The sequence below is a fragment of the Pelodiscus sinensis genome, chromosome 12 (assembly GCF_049634645.1).
Source record: "Pelodiscus sinensis isolate JC-2024 chromosome 12, ASM4963464v1, whole genome shotgun sequence".
NCBI classification, from domain to species: Eukaryota; Metazoa; Chordata; order Testudines; family Trionychidae; genus Pelodiscus; species Pelodiscus sinensis.
The window spans coordinates 1041073-1054168 of NC_134722.1; the positions used below are offsets into that span (position 1 = coordinate 1041073).

The 13096-nt window shown below is 40.4% G+C and overlaps 1 protein-coding gene across 3 annotated transcripts in view; it reads right to left on the reverse strand.

Annotated features, from left to right (window-relative positions):
• ZFHX3 (zinc finger homeobox 3) overlaps positions 1 to 13096 on the reverse strand; it is a 1230042-nt gene that overhangs the window by 738827 nt on the left and 478119 nt on the right. The gene's annotated exons all lie outside the window — the stretch shown is intronic.

The following is a 13096-nucleotide window of genomic DNA, read 5'->3' on the forward strand; positions in this document are numbered from 1 at the left end:
CGCTGGGGAGGAGCCTCCTCCAGACAGTCAAAGCCAGGAGGAATTGTAACTCCCTGTGATCCAGTGAGCTCAGGGACTGCTCATTAAGTATTCCTCTCGGGGTACAGGACTCCGCAAAAGGGGCTAAGGAGTGTGAAAAGGTGCAAAGGAACCATGACAGGTGCACAAGCATACACAGGAAGGATGTGTCGTTCCTTAAAAAGGTGCAGCAGGCTTGCGTGCTCCCCGGTGTGCCAGGGAGTTCTAGGTGAGCCTGCAGAATGCCTCCTGGTGCCCCGCAGCTCCTCAACAGACCTACAAGTAAGCCTCTAGTGCCAGCAAATTCTTAGCATTTGTCACCTTGTTTTTTAGGGGTCAAAGTGACACGTTCCTGGACAATAATTTCAGGGATCGCTCTTCTTTCCTTTTTGAAAGCAGGTACATTTACTCTCCTTCCACCTCCTCTACATCTCCAGTTCCCCATGGGCGGGCTCTTTCCTAATTCTCTGTCATTGGCCAAGAACGTAATGTCTATTGCAGATTAAGTGTATGTTTCAAGACTTTTGTTTATTTTTATATTGTTAAGGTTTACTTTCCTGACAGCTATTGGGCAGTTTTTAACTCATATTTTAGGCCCGTTCTAGGCACTAAAAAACCTCCAATGAAGAGTAGGCGGCAGAGGAGAAGGATGAAGAAGAGGGTTGCTCTCTTTGGAAGTGGTAAACAGAACTGAGTAAGCAAATGTAAATGGACGTTTAAATGTGCAGTGATGGGCTGTCTAATAAATAAACGGAGACTCAATTACTTGGTTTTTAGCGGTCAACCCCGAGAAAGACAGACAGACAGACAGAGATCAATGAAGGGGCCTCTCAGTTTTATGGAATTAAGAATGAAAAGGAGTGAAATATAAGAAAGAAGATTATTTGTACAGAGCGCATAAAGTTTAGAAGCACACACGCAGTTTGAATACCAGGATCGAATTGAAATCTGCATCTCCTTTCTTTGTGTTTGGCCCTGCCTGTCCAGCTGGTAACCAGAGCATGTGGAACACAGGCCCTGAGAGGTGGGAAAGGATCTGAAATATGAAACACTGCTGTTTTACTGCTAATTCAATAGGAAAAAAGCCCTATAAAATATTAAAGAAAGTATTTAAAGCTGTATTAAACACAATTTGTAGCATAACAGTTTAACCTGAAATCAGAATGCTATGCACAGAGTGCTTGTTCTGAGTTTCAGAGCATGGATACCAGACGGAGAGGCAGAATATTCCATATAGCCTGCAGCATGTCATAAAAAAGGGTTTGGGCTTCTTTAAAACAAATTCCAGGTGGAAAATTGGGCATGCTGATAAAAGCAGCCCAGGAAAAAAGTGTTAGCTCTGTAAGGGCAGGGTGGGTATTGAGTTCACACTTAACATTACAAGACTTAATTAAAGAGGATGACCTGAGGATCCCAGCAAGTGACAGGCGAACATATCCATTTGGAATAATGTGGTGTTACTGAAGTCAATTCCTTTTATAGATGTCTCTCAGTGGAATGTGTATAACAATATTGTGATTGGGGGCTGTGGGGTGGGGGATGGAGAATATATTTTACTGCTGCTTACACCAGTAAAACAAAAAGCAGAGATACTCACATAGCAATAATTATCCAACCAAGACTATCTTTTTAAACCATAATATCTGCATGCTTGTTCTGCAGTCAGTCATAGTCTCTCTCAAAAGTCCTCATCACACAGTATACAGACTCTACGAAACCCAGCATGACCATGAATGTTTCCAAAGTTGGCTTCAGCTCAGAATGTTGAATAACTCCACGGTTCAACAATTTTTTAGCTAATTTATCACAATCAACTACTACAATCAACTACAATTTTGAGAACCAAGGAGGACTGAAATTAATAGAAGTTGCTAAAATCAAGCGCCAGTCTTGTAAATTTTACAGGCTGCGCGTTAATAACACTGAATATGAAAACGTCAGTGCCTGTCCATTTCTTAGAGTTGATATCTTGTCTCTCTGTACTGCACCCCTAGCATATGGCACCAAAACATACTGCCAAAGAATGTTGCTCAGACTGAAGACCGAAGGGAGCTTTTTGGAGTGAGACTTGAAGAAAGGAAGTGACGTGGGGGCTCAGAGCAAGGGAGAAGGAAAACACAGGTGATGGTTTAAGTTAGATATTTGACTATTAAACTGCAGTGCCTGTTTTTAAATTGGATATAAGAGTAGCGCTAGAATGCCTGTGATCATATGCTGCACTTACTCAGTTATCCATGGCTTCTCATTCATTTTCCAATCAAGAATATTGTTAGCAGTTACTACTTTATACTACTGATCACTTTCAAGTTGTCTGCCCTTACATTTCTGTGCCTGGAATGTAGATTTTCAGTTCTCACTGTGGCCACAGAGCTAGGTACAGAGCACAAGTAGGTGACAGGAATGAGGGGGTTTTCCCTGTGTCAGTCTCTTATCTAGGGATTAACTGGAACAAGGACATGAGAACGGAGACCTCCTAGTGTGGCTCGTGCCCATCTCTTTAAAGGGCTGACTTAGAGCAACCAATCTTAGCACTTGGGAGCTTTGGGGAAATTCAGTCTGGGATCTAAGTGCAGATGTGGACACACCATTAGGGCCCTACACCAGCCCCCTTACTTTAGACTTCAGTTCATCAACAACATGCAGCTCTTTGGCTCAGGCAGAGGAGGGAAAGCATGGCTAGAGCTAAATGCCTCCATGTTTCTTGATTTATTTTTCTATACTGATTCACAGCAAAACCAAAATGATCCAGCATAGAACAGTAAAACCGAATATTGTACTTGGGAGGGGTTCCATGGAGCATGTGGTGAACTACCACTGACAAATTCCGGAAGGGAACAGAAACTCAGGCAAAAAAACTCAGGCAAAAAGAAAGGTGTATGTGGGCAGCATGGAGCAGTAGCTCTTATTTTAGTGGAACATACAGTGTATCCCTTTATTCCCCGTTGTCCGATAACCTTCAAGGATTATTTTCCTCTGATCTAGGGGCGATCAATTAATTTTCAAAATGAACTCCTGGGTTTCAGTCTTCACCCCTTGTCATTTCTTCTTTCATCTCCCTCCCCCCCCCATTTACATACCTCCAAGATGCTATTTTCCTTTTCTAAGAAATCTTGATTTCATAAAAGCAAAGCAAGGGAATACCACACATTTTAGAGGCCAAACATTTGTCAAGGAATTACCGCATCTGTAAGGTGTAAAAATTATTTCATTTTTTTCTCCTGTAGAAGTTGTCCATTCCCCAGAAATGCCCTCTGTCAACATCTAGAAATTACTTTTTTTTAAAAAACCTATATTAAACCTGACAAACATCTGGTCAATATAATTTACAGCAATAGAAAGAGTGCAATAAAAGTTTATTTCTTGAAGAATACATTTAAAGACATATTTTTAAAAGCTTTATATAAAAAAATGACAATAAGGGCTGCTGTTCTAAATCAAGGCTGACTTCAAACGCCCTGCTGACTCATGCCAGGCAATGAATGAAATCCCGGCTCCTTGATGTTTTGCACAGTCCCAGGCTCCGCCCGCCCCCTCCCAGCAGCAATTGACTGTCTATGACTATGTCACACTTAATGAGCTCTAGAAATGATAACAAATGGAATTTGTCAACCAGTGGCTATTTCCAAATGCTGCAAAGGTCCCCACCTCTGCACAGGACAAGTAATTCTATTGCCACATTTATTTCCACTGGTGGACACTGTCACATGCTTCCTGAGTGCCTTTGCCATCTCTGATACAGGAGCCCCTAGCACCGACTCACAAGCCTGCACAGAACTCTCCTCTCACGATTCTTCAGATGGATTAGCCCAACAACATGGAGGCTGTGTTCATACCCTTGCTCTGCAGGATAGTGGTTCTGCAGATTTTCTGTGTTTTCCTCTGCATTTACATTTTGCGTAAACCATTGGTTTCTGTAGTTCTACGTGAAAAGGCAGTGCACATCTTGTTGCTGACCAATCAAAAGTGATACCCTGGGTTGCCAACTCTTCTTAGATTCAGACATAACTTGTTTCTTCATTTCAGATGGATGCATTCATTTGTGGTACATCTGGGTCCTTCCTGGGGTCATTGTACATAACACAATACATTAACCACAGGGCAATCCATTTGAAGGTAGGACCATGGGAGACAATTTCATAATTCAATTCATCCTCATTCATTTCTCAGGGACTTGCACCAGAATCCTTTCCCAGTGTCAGAATTCCTATTAAACTCCATATCTTCTTTCCCCCTCTTTCTCCATCTTTTTGTCGGAAACTTATTTTTTCAAGTTGAGATGAATGACAACAAGAAAACATCTGGTGCTACCAATGATGATAAAGAAGGATTTCCCCGCAAAAGACAAGATAATCTAAAGCCAATGTCACTTTACAACTATATCCCTGGATAATCATCTGACTCACCTTTACAGACAGATGGAGGTACAGGCAAGAGCTATTACCCCAGAATTATCCCCTGTACAAATGTTGCTTCATTGCAGAACCCAGTCATTAGTCTGCAGATTTCTGAAGCAAATAAAAAAAACCTAGTTGCCATCTTCAATTCCCTCCTCCTGAGCCACATGTCCTTGCAGTTACTTATTCAGTTTTTAAAAGCTTTGTTCATGTCATTTTAAGAGTTTCTTTGAATCCAGCTGCAGTGGGGATTCCTCTTTTGAAAGAGAGCAGGCCAAAGTAACCACAGCCTGATTCTACAGGTTCCTCTGCATGGGATCCCAAGGGAGCTAGTGCTCCATCATGCTTTCTTAAAAGGTATTTTACAATATTTATAAATAATTATACTGTAACCAAACCAATTAATCTCTGGATGCTTTCCCTTAGGAGGCCATAGATCTATACGTTTAATTAATTTCAACAGAAGCAATGGCAGGAACTCAGTACAGCACTGCCACTTGGCCTCTTTGGGCAGGGGAAAGGATGCCAACCATGGAATTTCCATGTCTTCTTTGAGAACCAAAGTAAAGAGTGATTTTCTTTATTCTCCACCCTGACATAACAGCCAAGGTTATCACATTTAATTTTGTCTGTTTTGTCTCATTATTATTTCATATTTTATATTGTGGGAGCATTTCACAGCCAAAGCCAAGCTGGGCTCACTCATGTTAGTCACTGAATAAACATAATGTCCCAATGCAAAAGAGCTTACAATGTAAATGACAATATGTAACAGATCAATGAAACACACAAGAGACTGGAAGTATGGCCTAGGACAAGATAACAAATTAATAGGACGTGCACAATTCCTAGCCGCTCAGTAGCACTGATCCAAACTCACCTGTGCCTAGTCCTTGTACTCACGATGGGAGAGATGGGCAAGAAACATGAAAGATGAGGTGGAGACTTGGACTGGGAGCATTTCCCACTCTTAGGGTGTGTCTAAACTACATCCCTCTGCTATTTAAATATCCCATGCTTCATTGAATAAAAATGGCCGACGCTTTTTGCTGATGCGGCAGTCTAGACGGGGATCAGTTGACAAGGAAAGCCTTTTCCGACCGATCCTGTAAACTTCGTTGCATGAGGCATAAGCGATCTGTCAGAAAAGGCTTTCCTTGTTGACCGATCCCCGTCTAGACTGCCGCTTTTTGCCGGCAAAGTGCCGCATCGTCAAAAAGTGGCGGCCATTTTTATTCAATGAAGCACGGTATATTTAAATCCCCACTTCATTTGCAATAGCGATGTGCCTAATCTACATCCCTCTGTCAGCAGAGGGGTGTAGTTTAGACACACCCTTCGGTGGCAGCCTGGGGGAAAGAAGCACGTAAACGGGGCTAGAATCTTTGGCAGAATGAAGGAGAGAAACAAACTGGCCAAAAGGTAACAGTGCCAAAAGCTGAGACAGGGCTCAGTTATCGAGAGGAGGATGAATACAAAACTATAGGTGGAGGGATTCTATTAAATAAACAGATCTTTTCATTTAAATCTGAATGTAATGTAATTTAAAATGCAGGGGTTTTTTAAGTAAATGTATTTAAAATTAAATTTTAAATTGACAACTTATGTTAATCAAATAATCTATTAAAATAATTTAAATTAAAATAGAAAAAATAATATTAAACAGTGCATGTTTCCTATCTAGTTTTACAGAAAGGCAAATTAAGTCACTTGCTAACATCAGGAAACAGAGTTTACTGAAGAGCTAAACTAGGTTTTGGCAGCAGGGTGCAGAGAGAATAATTTCTTCATTTCAGTTTATTCAACTAGTTGAGTTCAGTTACTAGCTGATTCAAAGTTAAGAAAACAATATGAGTTGAAAGAGCAGCAAAGTTTGTTTTCTTCTTCCAGTCTCTGAATAAAAACTGAGTGTGAAAGGATAAGATCTACTAGTTTCACAATCTAGAAGGATCAGAAACAAGACCAGAAACAATTTAATTTAACTGCAGATCATACTTCCTTTGATTAATAAATCAGTTTTAAATACAAAATATATTATAATTTTTTCTCTTTCGTATCCAGCATTTAATTGTATTTAATAAAATTTTAAATTATATTTTTGTGTTTTTTAAATTAAGTTTCTATCCAAACGGAGCTTGATACAAATCACAAGCACAAAATTAATGCATCATTCATTGTTTTCCAATCTAATACAAAATTTAAAATATAATAATTTAAAATAAATGTAAATTAAGCTATATAATTGCTTAAATGTGTAGAGACCCACAAAAACCCACTACATTTAGTGCAAACGCTACATTTAGCTGCAAATCAGCTTTTGTAAATGGTTACCAATCAATAAGAATCAAGCTTTCTTTAGGAAAACAACTAAAAAATGCAATGACAAAACATGATTGAAATGAGTTGTTTAAATCAAGTTTCCTATCTGATGATTAAAAGCAGCAGTTTAAACCATTTTGAGTTAAATTAGCTCGCTCTGGTAGAGGGCTTTTGGAAAGAAGGACAGTGTTTTTGTTTGATGCCGTAGAAGGGAATGAGTCAGTGGAGGGCCTGAAAGAAGGGTGTAACATAGATCAGTGAGTCACGTTGATGCTCTTGGCATCCCGGTTTTGAACGGAAATGAGGGGAGTGAAGCTGCAGGCACATAGGCCAGAGGAAAGGAGGTTACACTTGTCAAAGAGACATGTAATAAAGGCCTGAGCCTAGTTTGCACAGCTTGAGCAGGCAGTAAATGCTTGATCTTGGATATGATCTACAGGAAGGAGCGGCAAAATTTAGATATCGCCCAAAAGTATGTCAAAGGAGAGAGACTTGGCAAATAATATAATTAATAGCAGAAGTTTGCCCAACCAGGAGAATGGCAGGGTTGTACAACCTGAGTTAAAGGGGCAGGCTGCAGAAAAAGATTAGGCACTTGGATTTGCTTTGTTGCGTTGCAGGTGGGGGGCAGATCTTCACAAGGAGATGCCAGAAAGGTGAAGCAAGATTTCACTTGGGACGAGGAAGATGGGTCCATAGGAGAGAGGTAGATTGGTAAATCATTGGCTAAAAAACAATAGCCAAAGCCATGTTTGCAGATCAGTCACTCAATTGCAGTTATGAATAAATTGTACTTTGCATTTTCCAGGCATATAAAGCTCTTTACAATTAGCGAACTCCAGTGGAAACAGGATACATGAATTTTACAATTTTATGCCAGGATCTTTTAAGGAAAGCACTTCACAATTATCATTTTTCACACAACTTTGTTGAACACAACAAACCATATTCTACATTGTGTTGTTAGCTGTCCACTCAGTGTTTTCCAGTAACTCTGGACCCTGAAAAAGACGAGTTTTTGGGTTTGTCGGTTAGTTGTACAGTAATCTTATCAGATTACATTCATCCTCCCATCCACCCTCTGGTTTTTTGTTACATTCACTTCTTGCATCTTCAATTCAGTGTTTTTTTGTTTGATGCCAGAGAAGGGGATGAGTGAATGGAAGGCCTGAAAGAAGGGTGTAGCATAATCAGTGAATCACATTGATGATCTTGGCAACCCTGTTTTGAATGGAGAAAGCTCCTTGGGACAAGAATGGTGATTTATATGTTTATACAGCACTAATACAGTGGAACCCTGATCGTAAGTGGAACCTGTGGGTGCTGCAGGAATATAAATGAGAAAAAGAAAAAGAAAAAGAAAATTGCACAGAGTTTGGGCTGAAATGAAGTTACTGCCCCATCTCTATCAAGAACATGTCATTTCCCCTCTTCTTATCTTTCCCTTTCACTGCTCTCAGGACTTGCTCTCACTCATTCCTGTTTGTAAAAGATGCAATCATTTTTCCACCCATGATGTGGCCCAGGAAAGTTGTAAGTACACATACCCACACACAAATATACTTGTATTATTTTTTATATTTAAACAAGCTTCGGCCCCAGCCTGGATGCTTCATACACACACACACACACACACACACACACACACACACACACACACACACACACACACACACACACACACACACACACACACACACACACACACAAATATTCCTTTGATCATAGCTTTCTTTTGCAATCTAACTCCTGCTATTTTAAATTCAGTTTAATGTGCAGGTCATTCAACACCATTAATTCTATATTCCACCATATTCAGACTTATGTTTCTTCTTTCCCTCTTCTCCACTGATGTCCAGGAGTATCACAGTTTATCACACCTTGCCAGGATTTCCTCAGATATTTTGCTGATGGTCTGATAATCCTCCGTGGATGCTCACATGAGAATGTATCCATATAGACCCAATTCAGCAGCGGGGCTCGGCTGACATATGGTGCAATAGACAGTTTCTTGTAGAAGTCTGAATTGTCTGGCTTTATAGATTCTTCCAAAGTCATCTGGGACTTGCACAAAATATTCATCTGACTTTTCCCTCGCTTAAATTTACTGAATGATGGGAGGAGAAAGGTCAAGTCCACTCTCTGAATCCTATCAGAAGGCTGCTCCATCTTCTTCAAAGCTTTACCCCAGCAGGCCTTACACATGCAGAAAATGACTGATAAGGTTACAGTTGGAATTTTCTGTTGTGTGGGCACCTTGTGCTCAAACACCTGGTGTTTCAGACCACATACCCCGACCTCGTCCTACTTGGAAGTAGGTTACCTTCCAGATAAGACAATTAGTTTCTAAGCCTGTGTAAGGAGAGTTACTAGCAGCTGTAAATTAGGGTCATAGAAATGCTCCAATTAATCCTTCTCTGCTCCCCACAACCTTCACTCTCTCCAGCTAGGAGGCCCTGGTTAACAAAAGCCAAAATTCACCTTTCACATAGTACACACCTGGAGCAAAGTGGGTTGTCAGGAAGTTTGCGATGATGCATTATGGTGGACGTGTGTGTGTCTTTTACCCAAAGAAAGTTTTAATAATGCCAAAGTCTAGTCTACAGTCTTCATGTCTAAGCAGAAGTTGAACAACTGAAGTATTCTCTTTCCCTCGAGTAATGTATTCATGAAAGTGGGTGCAATTTTACTAATAGTGTGCACCACACGTCTAGGTAGCCTTTAGTGGGATGCTAAGGAACTCTTCACAACTATCTAGACAATTGGACAAAGGTACTCCTCTCATCATTCTCCGATGCCAAACACAGAGAAGAGCTCTGCTGTGTGGAAATTGAGATGGCAGAGAGGAACCAGTAAAGATGATTACAGTTTATGACCAAGCTGGAGTGAGTGGGAAGAGCTGTTACCACACAGCAGCAGAGTATATGAAGATCCTAGAACACTAGAACTGGAAGGGACCTTGGGTCACTGAGTCCAGTCCCCTGCCCTCATGGCAGGACCCAATACTGTCTAGAACATCCCTGACAGAGGTCTATCTAACCTGTTCTTAAATATCTCCAGAGTTGGAGATTTCACAACCTCCTTAGGCAATTTATTCCAGTGTTTAACCACACTGACAGTTAGGAACTTTTTTCTAATGTCCAACCTAACTTCCCTTGCTGCAGTTTAAGCCCATTGCTTCTTGCCTATCTTCAGAGGCTAAGGAGAACAATTTTTCTCCCTTTTCCTTGTGACACCCTTTTAGATACCTGAAAACTGCTATCGTGTCCCCTAAGACTTCTCCTTTCCAAACTAAACAATCCCAGTTCTTTCAATCTTCCTTCATAGGTCATGTTCTTTAGACCCTTAATCGTTCTTGTTGCCCCTCTCTGGACCTTCTGCAAATTCTCTGCATCTTTATTGAAACGTGGTGCCCAGAACTGGACACAGTACTCCAACTGAGGCCTAATCAGCGCAGAGTAGAGCGGAAGAATGACTTCTCGTGTCTTGCTCACAACACTCCTGTTCATGCAGCCCAGAATCATGTTCACTTTTTTTGCAACAGTGTCACACTGTTGACTCCTATTTAGCTTGTGGTTCATTATGACCCCTAGATCCCTTCTAAAATACTCCCCCCTAGACAGTCACTTCCCATTCTGTGTGTGTGAAATGGACTCTTCCGAAGTGGAGTACTTTGCATTTGTCCTTATTAAACTTCATCCTATTTACCTCAGACCATTTCTCCAGCTTGTTCAGATCATTTTGAATGATGACCCTATCCTCCAAAGCACCTGCAATCCTTCACAGCTTCGTAGGCAAAAGGTAGATAGGCAAAAGTACACCTCTCTTTGCAGGGGCCTACATCGTGGCCAAATTAGTTGGTACCTCTTTGCCTCTAAAGAGAACACACTGTAAACAGCTTTTGGTGACTTCAGTTACAGGATGCAGAAGAACAATGGTCATACCTTGCGTAGGAGCTCCTTTCTGCAGATCAGGGCACCTTAGAACAAATGGTGCAAATTGATCTTACATCTTCACTTGAAAAACAAAGCAACCATTAGATAATAAAAGGAGAACCAGCCCACCGTCAGTAGCACTGGCTGTTCCAGACTGAGACAGAAGAAGGGAAAACAAAAACCAAAACAGCTGGAAAGAGGAACAACAGATTGGTGACTTTTGGTTTTAGCTCCTCCCATACTAGCCAAAGCAAACTCCATGTTTAGCTATAGGTGTCACTGTGGACCTATCCAGAACATAATGCAACAAGATATCTGTGAGAGGGAGCAAGGACAGAGGAAGAATGAATACTTGAAAATTAATGATGTCAGCCTGTCTTCATATATCAAGCTAATTTGAAAGGGCTTTAATTTTCTTAAAGGATAAAAAAAGGTTTCTTTGCTAGATTAAACTTGCAATTATCATTCATATATTGTTTATAAAGTACTCATCTCCTCACTCTGTATTTTTTTGTTTTTGATTTTGTATATTAGTTAGCAGTGAAGACTTGTCTGCGTGTATCAGAAGGAATAAAGAGAGAAATGTCCTTAACTGTCAGTTTTAATAAGAGGAGTCAACATGACTCTATTCAGGTTAAATATTGCCCTGTCACATTTCAATAGAGTCAACAGATTTTTTTTAAAAAAAAGTCAAAAGCACTGTGTATGCAAAAAAAAAAAAATCTTCCTTGTCATAGAGTGTCAAAGCCCTTCTTTACTTGGGGGGGGCGTGGAGATAGGACAGAAAATTCTTTTGTAAAATGTGAAAAATTACCACTCATAATTGGCGCTGACATGAAAAGGTTTCTTTTTTTTTGTTAGAAAAACAAAGAAAATCTCTAATTTAATAATCACCTGCAAAGTGTTATTGTGATGGGAACAAAAAACACACAATCAAAGTCATCTCTTTTAAGTAAGTATCGTGTTTTTAAGCAATCACTGCTCTTTACTACAGCTCATACACATAAACTCTTGATGTACAAAGTATAACAAGACCCTCCAAACTCCCAAAGTAAAGTTTTTGAATAACAAATGATAAGCTACAAGCAAAACAGGAATTTGTCACCAAAATAAAATGAAACCAGGAATTTTCTCTCTGACTTTGGGTACTACAAATGGACAACACAGAAAACCCTACAAAAGCTAGCTAGATTTACCAATATAAGCTTAATCTTTCCTACCACTTAACAGCTCTCAGCCAACAAATATAAATCAAGAATGACACTTTCTTGGATAGTGAGCTGGTTAAACTGCACTAATTATGGAAGAAGAAGTAAGGAACTAGATTTTCCTCTCAAGGGACAAAGCAGGGACATAGTTCTAATAGAACGTGAAAGATCCTAGTTTACTACAAATTTCACTATTTTAAATCACTGGATTGCATTTTTGAGGAGAAAAAAACTAACAAATCTTTCTCTGAGTAAATGCTGATGTTATTCAAAATGATTTCAACCTCCATCTATTACGTTTGCTTAGAAAATTTTCCAAAAATAAATACAGTATCTCCTGAACTAACGCATCTCCTCACACCTTGATAAGGATGGACACAGAACAGGAGTTGAGTCTTCCCAGGGAGATTGGCACAGGGTGACTCATGATTCAACTACAGCAGCCTCCCCTGCTGGCAGAATGCCATTCTCATGTTGGGGGAAAAAGGGATAGTAGACCCCATCTGTAAACCAACTTGGAGACCTAATCTCTAAAGTCACAAGAACTCAGCTACCCAGGTCATCCCCTAAGAAACAAAACGTTCTGATTAACTTTGTGTCTCCCCTACATTTCTAGGCTACACAGCAACCTTCTCTTCCCCAAGGCCACATGGTGATGCCATTTCTCTGCATTGAGAGAACATTTTCTACTTTTCTGGTTTCACTTCAAGTTTCCGAAGTAAGCCCCGCAATTCGAGTACAGTTTCCTTTCCATTCAGGCACAATCCAGGTGCCTCCCTAGACTTTGCTTTATGAGCCATCTGCCAGATGTTAACATTTCATTTCATAGACAGTCTAATTTTCATGAAATGGCGTATTCAATGAAACTGAATCCTGCAGGGTGGAAAGCAAAGAGAGAGAAGAGGACAGACAGAAATCCACTCCACTATTTGTCTCTCCTGCATAGGCATGTGGGCTGACAGAACTGGGGGAAACATTGTCAGAATGGCTTTTCCGTCCCTTTCAATGGAAGCTTCCTTGGCGAGCTGCTTAGTTATTGACAAACTCAATAACCCACACGTTCCCCTCTGACTTGCCTTCACGCAGGCTGTCTGCCAATAGAAACCTTTTTAGGATATCCAGCTGGCTAATAAGGCTGGCACTTGGTACAAAAGGCTCTTCCTTTTAGTTGGTATTCAACCTCCATCCCTACACAATTTCAAAAATAGAGTAACAATTGTTC